Consider the following 12,087-nt stretch of genomic DNA (forward strand, 5'->3'; position numbering starts at 1 on the left):
ATGGCTTTTATGATCTCAAGGTATGCTCCTTCTGTCCCTACTTTCTTGAGGGTTTTTATCAAGAAAGGCTGCTGTATTTTGTCAGATGCTTTCTCTGCATCTATTGAGAGGATCACATGGTTCTTTCTTTTATTGATGTGATGAATCACGTTAATTATTTTGCAGATATTGAACCAGCCCTGAATCCCAGGTATAAATCCCACTTGGTCGTGGTGAATAATCTTTTTAATGTATTGTTGGGTCCAGTTGGCTAATATCTTGTTGAGGATTTTTGCATCCATGTTCATCAGGGAAATTGGTCTATATTTCTCCTTTTTAGTGGGGTCTCTGTCTGGTTTTGGAATCAAGGTAATGCTGGCTTCATAGAAAGAGTTTAGAGGTTTTCCTTCCATTTCTACTTTCTAGAACACCTTCAAGAGAATAGGTGTTAACTCTTCCTTAAATGTTTGGTAGAATTCCCCTGGAAAGCCATCTTGGCTCTGGACTCTTGTTTTTTGGGAGATTTTTGATTACTAATTTGATTTCTTTATTGTTTCTGGGTCTGTTCAGATTTTCTGTTTCTTCCTATTTGTTTTGGTAGTGTGTATGTTTCTAAGAATTTTTCCATTTCTTCCAGATTGCCCATTTTATTGGTGTATAATTGCTCCTAATATTCTATTGTTGTTTTTATTTCTGCTGTGTTGGTTGTGATCTCTCCTCTTTGATTCTTGATTTTATTTATCTGGGTCCTTTGCTTTTTCTTTTTGATCAAACTGGCTGGTGGGTTATCAATTTTGTTAATTCTTTCAAAGAAACAGCTTCTGGTTTCATTGATCTGTTCTATTTTTTTTTTTTTTTGGTTTCGATAGCATTGATTTCTTCTGTAATCTTTTATTTCCTGTCTTCTGCTGGTTTTGGGTTTCATTTGCCATTATTTTTCCAGTTCCTTAAGGTGTAAGGTTAGGTTGTGTATCTGAGATCGTTCTTCCTTCTTTAGGAAGGCCTGGATTGCTATCTAATTTACTTTTATGACTGCCTTTGCTGTGTCCCAGAGGTTTTGGGTTGTGGTGCTATCATTTTCATTGACTTCCATACACTTTTTAATTTCTTCTTTAACTGCTGGGTTAGCCCATTCATTCTTTATAGTAGGATGTTCTTCAGTCTCCAAGTATTTGTTACCTATCCAAACTTTTTCTTGTGGTTGATTTCGAGTTTCATAGTGTTGTGGTCTGAAAATATGCATGGTATGATCTCAATCTTTTTGTGCCTACTTAGGGCTGATTTGTGTCCCAGTATGTGATCTATTCTGAAGAATGTTCCATGTGCACTGGCGAAGAATGTATATTCTGGATGAAATGTTCTGAATATATCTGTTAAGTCCATCTGGTCCAGTGTGTCATTCAAAGCCATTGTTTCCTTGTTGATTTTTTGATTAGATGATCTGTCCATTGCTGTGAGTGGGGTGTTGAAGTATCCTGCTATTATGGTATTACTATCGATGAGTTTCTTTATGTTTGTGATTAATTTATATATTTGGGTGCTGCCACATCTGGTGCATAAATGTTTACAATTGTTAGGTCTTCTTGGTGGATAGACCCCTTAATTATGATAGAATGCCCTTCTGAATCTCTTGATACAGTCTTTATTTTAAAGTCTAGATTGTCTGATATAAGTATGGCTACTCCGGCTTTGTTTTGTTGACCATTAGCATGATAGATGGTTCTCCATCCCCTTATTTTCAATCTGAAGGTGTCTTTAGGTCTAAAGTGGGTCTCTTATAAACAGCATATAGATGGATCTTGTTTTCATAGCCATTCTGTCACCCTGTGTGTTTTGATTGGAGCATTGAGTCCATTGACATTTAACATGAGTACTGAAAGATACGAGTTTATTGCCGTTATGATGCTTGTAGAGTTGGAGTTTCTGGGGTGTTCTCTGGTGCTTTCTAATCTTTGTTGCTTTTGGTATTTATATATATATTTTCATCTTTTCTCCCTTCAGAGAGTCCCCCTTAAAATTTCTTGCAGGGCTGGTTTAGTGGTCACACACTCCTTTAATTTTTGTTTGTCTGGGAAACTTTTATCTCTCCTTCCGTTTTGAAGGACAGCCTTGCTGGATAAAGAATTCTTGGCTGCATATTTTTCCGATTCAGCACACTGAATATATCCTGCCACTTCTTTCTGGCCTGCCAAGTTTCTGTGGATAGGTCAGCTGCAAACCTGATCTGTCTTCCCTTGTATTTTAGGGGCCTTTTTTCCCTTGCTGCTTTCATGATTCTCTCCTTGCCTGAGTATTTTGTGAATTTGACTATGATATGCCTTGTTGATGGTTGGTTTTTGTTCAGTCTAATGGGGGTCCTTTGGCCCAGTTGGGCAGGGCTCAGTGTAACAGCTCTGTTCTCCACTAGACGGCGCTGCTAGCCTACTGGGATGGATTGTTGTGGTGCTTGTAGGTGCGTATGCACATGCGCGGGAGCGGTGAAAATGGCGCCACCCAGCTACCCAGTCTCTAGTATTGGAACTCTGTTCTCCCCATCAACAATTGTGCACCCGACCTTTGTCTTCAGCTCTCCTCCACTCCCCGCTTTTTCACTTTCCGTGACCATGCCCCAGGCAGTACCTCTCTCCCAAGTTTTGTCTCGGATGCGGCTTTTTTCCCCGGCCCCTTACTTCTGGGGGACTGCGGCTTTGACCCGTTCTGCCCCTCTGTGGGAGGGTCTTACTGAGCAATGGTCGAATGTCGGCTGCACCCAGGAACGCTTTTGCAGGACCCTGCTGCTGCCGGTGCCCCGAGACTGCGGCCAGGTGCCAGCCCACCCCAGAAAAAGTTCGTGAGACAGTGTAGCAGCAGCTTTTCAAGGATTGTGGAAAATCACAGCACACATCTGGCACCAGGCTTCATCCTTCACGACCTTGTTCCAGCACCAGCGAATGTGGCCATTTTTCTGGGGTCTGCTGGGGCCAGGTGACCCCAACAGTCTCTACCAAATGTCCTTCCAGCAGTGGAACTGCTTTTCCCCGTGTGGCCTGAGAACATCCGGATCCCTCTCTGTTCCTGGGGATTTGCCCTTCCCACCAGAGCACCGCCAGGTATCAAGCTGTGGAGTTGCAGACTCTACGCTCCCCTTGTTTAGTCTTAATGGAATTGAAACCCCCTCCTTTCTCCCTTTGTAGTTTAGTCCCTGCGGCTGTTTCCAATTTTCCACTTTCTCTCCAGCTGCTTTTGGGGAGGGGTGCTTTTCCCGTATCTCCCCCCTCCCCCGTCTCTGTCCTCTCTCTGCCCGCAAAAGCACCTCTCTGCCCTCCGTGGCTTCTCTGTCCCCAAGTTCACCTCTTTGCATCGTGTACATGCTGAATTCTGTGGTTCAGGTTGTGCAGATTGTTGTGTTAATCCTCTAATCATTTTTTTAGGTGTGCAGGATGGTTAGTGTTGGTCTGGCTGTATTTCATGGACGTGAGACACACAAAAAACTTCCATGCTGTTCCCAAGTGTGTGCATTTTAAATTTGACACCTCAGGGTCTGGGAACTGCAGATGGAAAATGTATAGACAGGTGCATTGAAAATGGATGGTTTGATGAATATTCTGGCTCTTTGATTTCTTTTACTGGCTAGTAATATTTGGCATGGTGCACACATTGTATTGTGTTTATATCCTGTGTGTGGTCCCTGGGCCTAGAGTGCTTAGGCTCAGAGGTTCCGTTTCCTGTTCCCAGCTGCCTGACCTTGAAGACGAATCAGCTGGCTGATCTTTTGGCTTGGCGAGATCCATATTATCTCCTTGGGACTTCTCCATTCCTGACTTCCCTTTCCCTGCCTCATTGTATATTGTGCTGGATTTCTTTCCCGGAAGATCCAGTTGTAAATGCCAGCTCACCTTTTTGCTTAGCCCTGCTTTTGGCTCTGTAACCAGGTATTGGCTTGACAGCTGGTCTGGTTTATTAGGAAATCACAATAGCTTTGAGTATCGATACTCTAATTGTATACAACGCACTGTGTGAGATGTTACGACATTCAGTAAAATGAGTAAAGTATATACCTGTTCCTTAAGTAAATTCTAAACCACATAATCATGTATATGTTTTTCTTCCTTTTTTATGTTGTGGTAAAATACACATAATGTAAATTTCACCATCTTAACTAGCTTTTAAGTGTACAGGTGACTGGAATTAAATACATTGACATTTTTGTGCAGCCATCCTGACATCCATCTCCATAACTCTTTCCATCTTGTAAAACTGAAACTCTGTACCCCTTAAACACTAACTCCACATTCTTCCCTTCCCATAACCTCTGGCATCCATATTAGTGGACTCCATACATCATTTGTCTTTTTGTGACTGGCTTATTTCATTTAGTATATAATGTCATCAGAATTCATCAGTAGTGTAGCATATTGCAAAAATTTTCTTTCTTTCTATGGGAGAATAATATTCCAGTGTGTTTTCCTTATCTGTCCATTTTTCCACGGACACTTGGGTGGATCCCAAATTTTAGCTATTGTAGGTAATGTTGCTGCTATGAATATGGGTGTATAAATATCTCTGAGACCTGCTTTCAGTTCTTTGGGGTATATACCTAAAAGTAGAAATGCTGGGGAATTCTTTTTTAATTTTTTGAGGAACTGCCATATTATTTTCCACGGTGGCTGCGCCATTTTCCATTCCCAGCAACTGTACACAGGGCCCCAGTTTCTCTGTATATTTGCCAACATTTACTATCAGTAGTGGCCGTCCTCATGGATTGTCGCCGTTGTAATGGGTGTGACATGGTATTGTATTGTAGTTTTGATTCTCATTTCTCTCATGATGAGCCATGTTGGGTATCTTTTCGTGTGCTTGTTGGACATTTGTCTATCTTTGGAGAAGTGTGGCAGCTCTCTGCCCATTTTTGAATTGGGTTGTTGCTTTTGTTGAGTTTTAGAATTTCTCTGCATATTCTACCCATCTCTTATCAACTATATGATTCACAGTTACTTTTTTCTGATTCTGTGGGTTGTGTTTTTACTCTGTTGATAGTAAGTGTCTTTTGGAGAAAAAAAATAATTTTTTAACTTTTCTTAAAGTCCCAATTTATCTGTGTTTTCTTTTGTTGCCTATGCCTCTGGTGTCATATCCAGGAAATCATTGCCAAATCCAAGGTCACAAAGCTTCTGTTGTACGTTTTCTTCTAAAAGTTTTATTGTTTTTGGTCTCACATTTAGCACCTTTTGATCCAATATTGAGTTAAATTTTTTATATGGTGTTAGGAAAGGGCCCAAGTTCATTATTTCGCATGTGTATATACAGTTTTCCTAGCACGATTTGTTGAAACAATAGTCTGTATCTCATTGAATGGCCTAGGCACCCTTGAGAGAAATCATTTGACTGTTTATGTGTGGGTTTATTTCTGGATTCTCTATTTTATTCCATTGGTCTGTATGGAATAAACACCAACACCATACTGTTTTGATAACTATAGCTCTGAACTCAGTTGTGAAATCAGTAGTGTGAACTCTTTAGTTTTATTCTTTTTCAAGTTTGTTTTGGCTGTTTGGGGTCCCTTGAGATTCCGTTTGAAATTTAGGATTTTTTTTTTTTTTATTTGTGCAAAAAACCTCATTGGGATTTTGATAAGGATTGCATTGACTCTATATATCACTTTGGGTAGTATTGACGTTTTAACAACAATCATCCAATCTGTGACCATGTAGTGTATTTCTATTATGTCTTTTTCAATTTCTTTCAGCAGTGTTTTGTAATTTTTTTTGTTTAAGTCTTTCACCTTGGTTAATTGCTAAATATTTTACTTTTTCTTTTTTTTTAAATTTTTTTTAATGTTTATTTTTGAGAGAGAGAGAGAGAGCATGAGTCGGGAGGGGCAGAGAGAGAGGGAGACACAGAATCTGAAAGAGGCTCCAGGCTCTGAGCTGTCAGCACAGAGCCCGACATGGGGCTTGAACTCATGGACAGTGAGATCATGACCTGAGCTGAAGTTGGACGCTCAACCGACTGAGCCACCAAGGTGCCCCAATATTTTACTTTTTCTGATATGGTTGTAAATGGAATTATTTTTGTAATTTACTTTTCAGATTTTTCATTGTTCATGAAATATAACTTTTTTGTATATTGATTCCGTATCCTGACACTTTGCTGAATTAATTTGTTCTAAGTTTTGTGTGTGTGTGTGTGGGGGGGGGATTTTCAGGATTTTCTACTTAGAAAATCATATCATCTGTAAACAGATAATTTTACTTCTTCCTTTCCAATTTGGGTGCCTTTTGTTTCTTTCACTTGCTTGGGCTAGAACCTCCAGAACAATGTAGAATAGAAGTGGTAAAAGTGGATATCCTTGGCTTGTTCCTAACTGTAAAGGACAAGATTTCAGTTTACCTGGAGTGTGATGCTCACTGTGAGTTTTTCCACTTATGGCTTTTATCATGCAAGGAAGTTTTCTTCTATGCCTAGTTTGTTGATTGTTTTTAGCACAAAACGGTGCTAAATTTTGTCAAGTGCTTTTTCTGCATCATTTGAGACAATCATGTGTTGTTTTTTCTCCTTAATTCTGTTGATGTGGCATATTATATGGGTTGATTTTTGTATATTGAACTATCCTTATTATATTCCAGTAATAAATCCCACTTGGTTTTAATGTATAATTCTTTTAATGTGCTAATGAATTCTGTAGCTAGTATTTTGTTGAGGACTTTTTGCATCAATGTTCATAAGAGATACTGGTCTGTAATTTTCTTTTCTTGTGGTGTCATTGTCTAAATCATAATGCTGCCATTATAGAATAAGTTAGGGTGCATTCCCTTCTCTTCAGTTTTTTGGAAACGCTTGAGAAAGATTTGGTATTCTTTCTTTCTCTTTTTTTAAGTTTATTTAATGATTCATTTATTTTGAGAGAGAGACAGAGAGAGAGAGTGAGCACATGCATGCACGTGTGAGAAGGGAGGGGCAGAGAGAGAGAGAGAGGGAGAGAGGGAGACAGAGGGAGAGAATATCCCAAGAAGGTTCTGTGCTGTCAGTACAGAGCCCAACTTGAAGCTCTATCTCACGATCACGAGATCGTGACCTGAGCCCATATCAAGAGTCCTGTGCTTAACGGACTGAGCCACCCAGGCATCACAAGGATTGGTATTCTTTAAATGTTCGGTAGAATTCATCAGTGAAGCCATCAGGTTTCAGGCTTTTTTTGTTAGGAGATTTTTGATTACTGATTCACGTTTTTGGTACTCACATACCTATTTAGACTCCCTATCGCTTCATGACTCGTTCTTGGTAGGTTTTGTGTTTTCAGGAATTTGTCCATTTCAACCGGCTATCCAGTTGGTTGATACACACTTGTTCATAATATTCTCTTATAATCCTATATATTTCTTTTGTATTGGTAGTAATTGGGGTTCCTGGATGGCTCAGTCCATTAAGTGTCCCACTTCGGCTCAGGTCATGATCTCACAGTCTGTGGGTTCGAGCCCTGCGTCAGGCGCTCTGCTGACAGCTCAGAGCCTGGAGCCTACTTCGGATTCTGTGCCTCCCTCTCTCTGCCCTTCCACTGCTCACTCTTTATCTCTCTCAAAGGTAAATAAACTCTTAAAAAAATAATAATAAAAAAAAAAAAGCTAAAAAAGAGCTAGAATTGGTAGTAATGTCCCACTTTCATTTCTGATTTTAGTAATTGAAGTCTTTTTTTTTAGTCCATCTAGCTAAAGGTTTGTCAGTTTTGTGGATCTTTTCATAGAACCAGGTTTTTTGTTGATTTTCTCTGGTGTTTTTCCATTCTCTATTTCGTTTATGTCATCATTCATCTTTATGATTTCCTTCTGCTAGCCTTGGTTTTAGTTTCTTCTTCTTTTTTTCTTTTCCTAAGTTCTAAAGTTGGGTGTTGATATGAGATCTTTATTTTTTTTGTACGTGTTTATAGCTCTGAATTTTCTCCTTAGCGTTGCTTTCTGTGCCTCCTGTGAGTTTTGGTATTTTGTTTTCCTTCATCACTGTGTTCTCCTTTTCCATTGGTTGTTTAAAAGTGTATCGTTTAACTTCCACAGTTCTGTGAATTTTCCAGTTTTGTTGTTGATTTCTGATTTCATTCTTCGTGTTCAAAGAAAATACTTTAAAATCTATGGAGACTTAATTTGTGGCCTCACATATGGTCTGTCCTGGAGCATGTACCACGTGTGTTCTGTGGCTGCTGATAGAGTGTGCTGTTTGATGGCTTTTATGGAGAGTGCAGTATTAAAGTCTCTAACTACTTTTGTACAACTGTGTCTTGTTTCAATTCTGTCTATTTTTGCTTCATATTTTGATGGTGTGTCACTGGGGTATAAATGTTTATAATACTTGTTTTATCTTCTTGATGTATTGAATCTTTTATCAGCTTATCATGTGCTTCTTTGTCTTTTATAACTTTTTTTATTTAATGCCCCTTGTATCTGATACTAGTATAGCAACCCCTGCTCTCTGTAATTGCCTGGAATATTTTGTTCCATCCTTTTACTTTCAAACTATTTGTTTCTTTGGATCTAAAGTAAGTCTCTTGTAGCCAGCATATAGTTGGTTCATGTGTTTTTATTAATTCGGCCAACCTCCATCTTTTGATTGGAGAATTTAATCCATTTGCATTTAAGTTAATTACCGATAAGGAGGGACTGACTTCTGTCTTTGTGCTGTTTTCTACATGCCTTATTCAGCTTTTGCCCCTAATTTCTTGCATTACTGTTTTCCTTTGTCTTTAGTTGATTTTTTATAGTGAAAATTTTAAGTAACTTCCTCATTTCCTTTTATTTATATTTTATATCTGTTTTCATTATGGTTACCATGGAGATTGCATTCAACATCCTAAGATCATAACACTAATTTGAATAGATACCAGCTTAATATCAGTAACATACAAAAACTGTGCTCCTTTACCGCTCCAGCCCCTTGTCATTTGGTTGTTGATGCTGAATCCCTCTAGTGAATTTCTCCTTTTTCTTAACTGTACTTTTCAGCTCCAGAATTTTTTTTCTTTGTGTTCTTTTATTGACATTACTATTTTTTTATCCATTGTTTTCTTTTTTTTAAAATTAAAAAAAGTTTTTTTTAATGTTTATTTTTGAGAGAGACAGAGAGAGAGTGTGCACGGGGGAGGGACAGAGAGATGGAGACACAGAATCCGAAACAGGCTCCAGGCTCTGAACTGTCAACACCGAGCCAGATGTGGGGCTTGAACCCATGGACCATGAGATCACGACCTGAGCCGATGTCAGACGCCCAACCGACTGAGCCACCCAGGTGGCCCCCATCCATTGTTTTCTTGATTTTTACATATTTTTATTATTTTTTGTAACATCTTTAAAACAGCTTTTTTTAAAAATGTTCATTTATTTATTTTGAGAGAAAGTGCATATGTGTGAGCAGGAAAGGGCAGGGAGAAGGAGAGAATCCCAAGCAATCTCCATGCTCAGCATGGAGCCCGATGCGGGGCTCTATCTCACAATGGTGAGATGACCTGAGCCAAAATCTAGAGTCAGATGCTTACCCAACTGAGCTGCCCAGGCACCTTTAAGACAGTTACTTTGTTTATTATTTTTAAAAAATTTTTTTCCTTTTTTTTCCCTCCAATATTTGTTTATTCTTGAGAGAGAGAGACAGAGTGTAAGCAGGGGAGGGACAGAGAGAGAGGGAGACACAGAATCCGAACTCAGTCTCCAGCTGTCAGTAGAGAGCCTGATGCGGGGCTCGAGCTCATGAACTGCAAGACCATGACTTGAGCCAAAGTCGGACAGTTAACCGACTGAGCCACCCAGGCGCCCCGAGACAGTTGTTTTAAAGTCTTTGTGTAGTATATCTGCCATAGATCTCTTTTAGGGACAGTTTCTGTTGGTTTATACATATTTTTCCTGTTTCTTCGTATGCCTTGTCAATTTTTTCAGCACCTAACGTTTGAATCTAATAATTCAAATGGAAATCAGATTCTCCCCCTTCACAGGTTTGTTGTTCGTTTGTTATTGTTTATTTTTGAATTGTTGTAGGCTCTGTTTGTGCTGAGAATCAGCCTGAGGTGGGAACCTAAGATCTTCTCAGTTCTTTTCTGATCCTTCTTCTGGTCGTATGTGGTCACTTTCTAATTTGCACATACGCGGAGTTGTTTCTGAGTGTCCTAATCTTTAATATCTGCTTCCCCATAGGGGAAAAAGTGAAAAATGAAGGGAGAAGTAGGGACGAGGAGTCTTTACATCTTCCAGCAGTCACTGCAGTTCAGCTGGAGAGGCGGGGACTTTGAAAGGTGTGGGGAGGTGCAGCAGTGTCTTTTGCCTCCGTGATAGGAAGCAGCGATGGGAGCAAGAATCCTGATAGCTTGAGGGCAGGGTCCTCCCCCGCACCCACATGCTGTGTGCGACCTGGCTCTGGGTAAGGCATGGGTAGGGTGGGAGCTGCTACTGTGCTACCGGCTGACCTTATCCGCAAGTTGCCGTCCAAAGTTGTGGGCCTTTCGCAGATACCAGAGTCCTGAAATCGTTACATGATGCAGATTGTGCCAGTGCAGGTTCTTATCAAGGTGAGGAGCCGGGTTCCTGGAGCTTCCCAATCCAGCATCTTCCTAGAATCCTCTCCATCCATCATCATGTTTTCTTACGCAGAGTAAGTTGCATCTTAAGAGAAGTAAGGTACCATCCGTGACAAAGGAGTTTCAGGTGAGATAGGTTCATCTTTCATCGAATCTGGGTAACTTCCCGGAAGGTTCTTGATCTTTTTCAGCCTCAGTTTCCTCTCTGAAAGTTAGGGATAGTAATACTAATAGCAAGACTTCTGGGAGGATAAGAGAAACAGTGTAAAATGCATGCTTGAGTGTCCAGCATTCAGAAACCATCTTTTACTGTTATTAGCACCAACCTCCCCCAGGTGATTTTAAAGGCTGTGATGATTTTTACACAGGTCAATGGCTGATGGTGATAAGGGTAATTCTTTCAGGTAAAGTGATGGAGAAATAAAAGTATCGTTTAAATATGTTGGAACAACTTTTTGAAGCAAACGATGTGGCGTAGTGGTTGATGGAGGTGGAGTAAGAGAAAACGTAGCTGAAAGTGTTTTTGAATTCGGTATCAGTAGGAGAAAGTTGGACTGCTGCCACCTGCCCCCCTCCGCCCCCCCCACCCCGCTTTTTCAGAACTAAAAGCAGCTTCAGAAAGGGAACAGTTGAAAGAGACCGTAATTATTAGAGTAAGCTTTTGGAGCTGGGGGGAGAAGGTAGAATCGGTAACCCTGGTGGAGAGATTCATTTTAGGTTGGAGAGTTCCTGGCCATAGGAAGCTTAAAGAATTTAAGATTTTGTGACTATATTTTGTTAGTTTCTAAGTACATTATTTTTCCTTTGTTCGGGATCGTATTATCATTTGAAGATCTAATCAGATCCTGCTGATAGAGGAGTATCTCTTACATTTGTTTTAAAGGATCAAAAAGTTTGTCATACTTCTGGAAATATTTTTAAAACCAAGATGAGGGCTCCCAATATTTAACATTTCCTGAGTTTTTGGTTTTTTTCTTTGCTTCATGGTACTTGAATATGGAAGGATGTGGCTGGCCCCCAGTATGATTTTTGTAAGGTGTAGCTCTGTAAAGGGCTTATTATTTTGTACAATTGAAGCTTTGAAGAATATTGTACTTTGTCAATTGATTAAAAGTAATAAGGTTCTGTGAGTGAAACAGAATATGCTGGTTTGAAGTGGTAATGTCTGAGTCTACAATAATTTTAGCATACTTAAATTTATTTTTGACCCAAAAGAGCAGAGAGAAACAGAATTCTGAGTCACATGGGCTTTTATTCTTCCCCCACAAAAACAGATATCAGTACGGGTTTTTAAAAGTGTAACTCTGATTTTTAAATTATTTCACAACTTGTGATATTTAAAGATGCTCTTTAAAAGAAAAAAGTGAATACAGTAAAATTTTTAGTTTTCACTTGCTTTGTGTGGTTTAGGTATCAAATTTGACATTTTGTTATACATTTGAGCCCTTTGAAATATTTTAATTTGTGAAAATTGTTATTTCATCTCTTTAGTTTCCATACTTTAAAAATTTTCTGCCACAGATGCTTTTGAGGAGTTAAGAGTTCTGCTAAATTGAATGCCCAATCTGTCTGTGCTTTTG

The 12,087-nt window shown here is 39.4% G+C and overlaps 1 protein-coding gene across 6 annotated transcripts in view; it reads left to right on the forward strand.

Annotated features, from left to right (window-relative positions):
• Positions 1-12,087, forward strand: part of CDKAL1 (CDK5 regulatory subunit associated protein 1 like 1) — a 704,834-nt gene that overhangs the window by 290,565 nt on the left and 402,182 nt on the right. The window lies entirely within an intron of this gene.

Source organism: Acinonyx jubatus, chromosome B2, assembly GCF_027475565.1.
Source record: "Acinonyx jubatus isolate Ajub_Pintada_27869175 chromosome B2, VMU_Ajub_asm_v1.0, whole genome shotgun sequence".
Classification (NCBI taxonomy): domain Eukaryota; kingdom Metazoa; phylum Chordata; class Mammalia; order Carnivora; family Felidae; genus Acinonyx; species Acinonyx jubatus.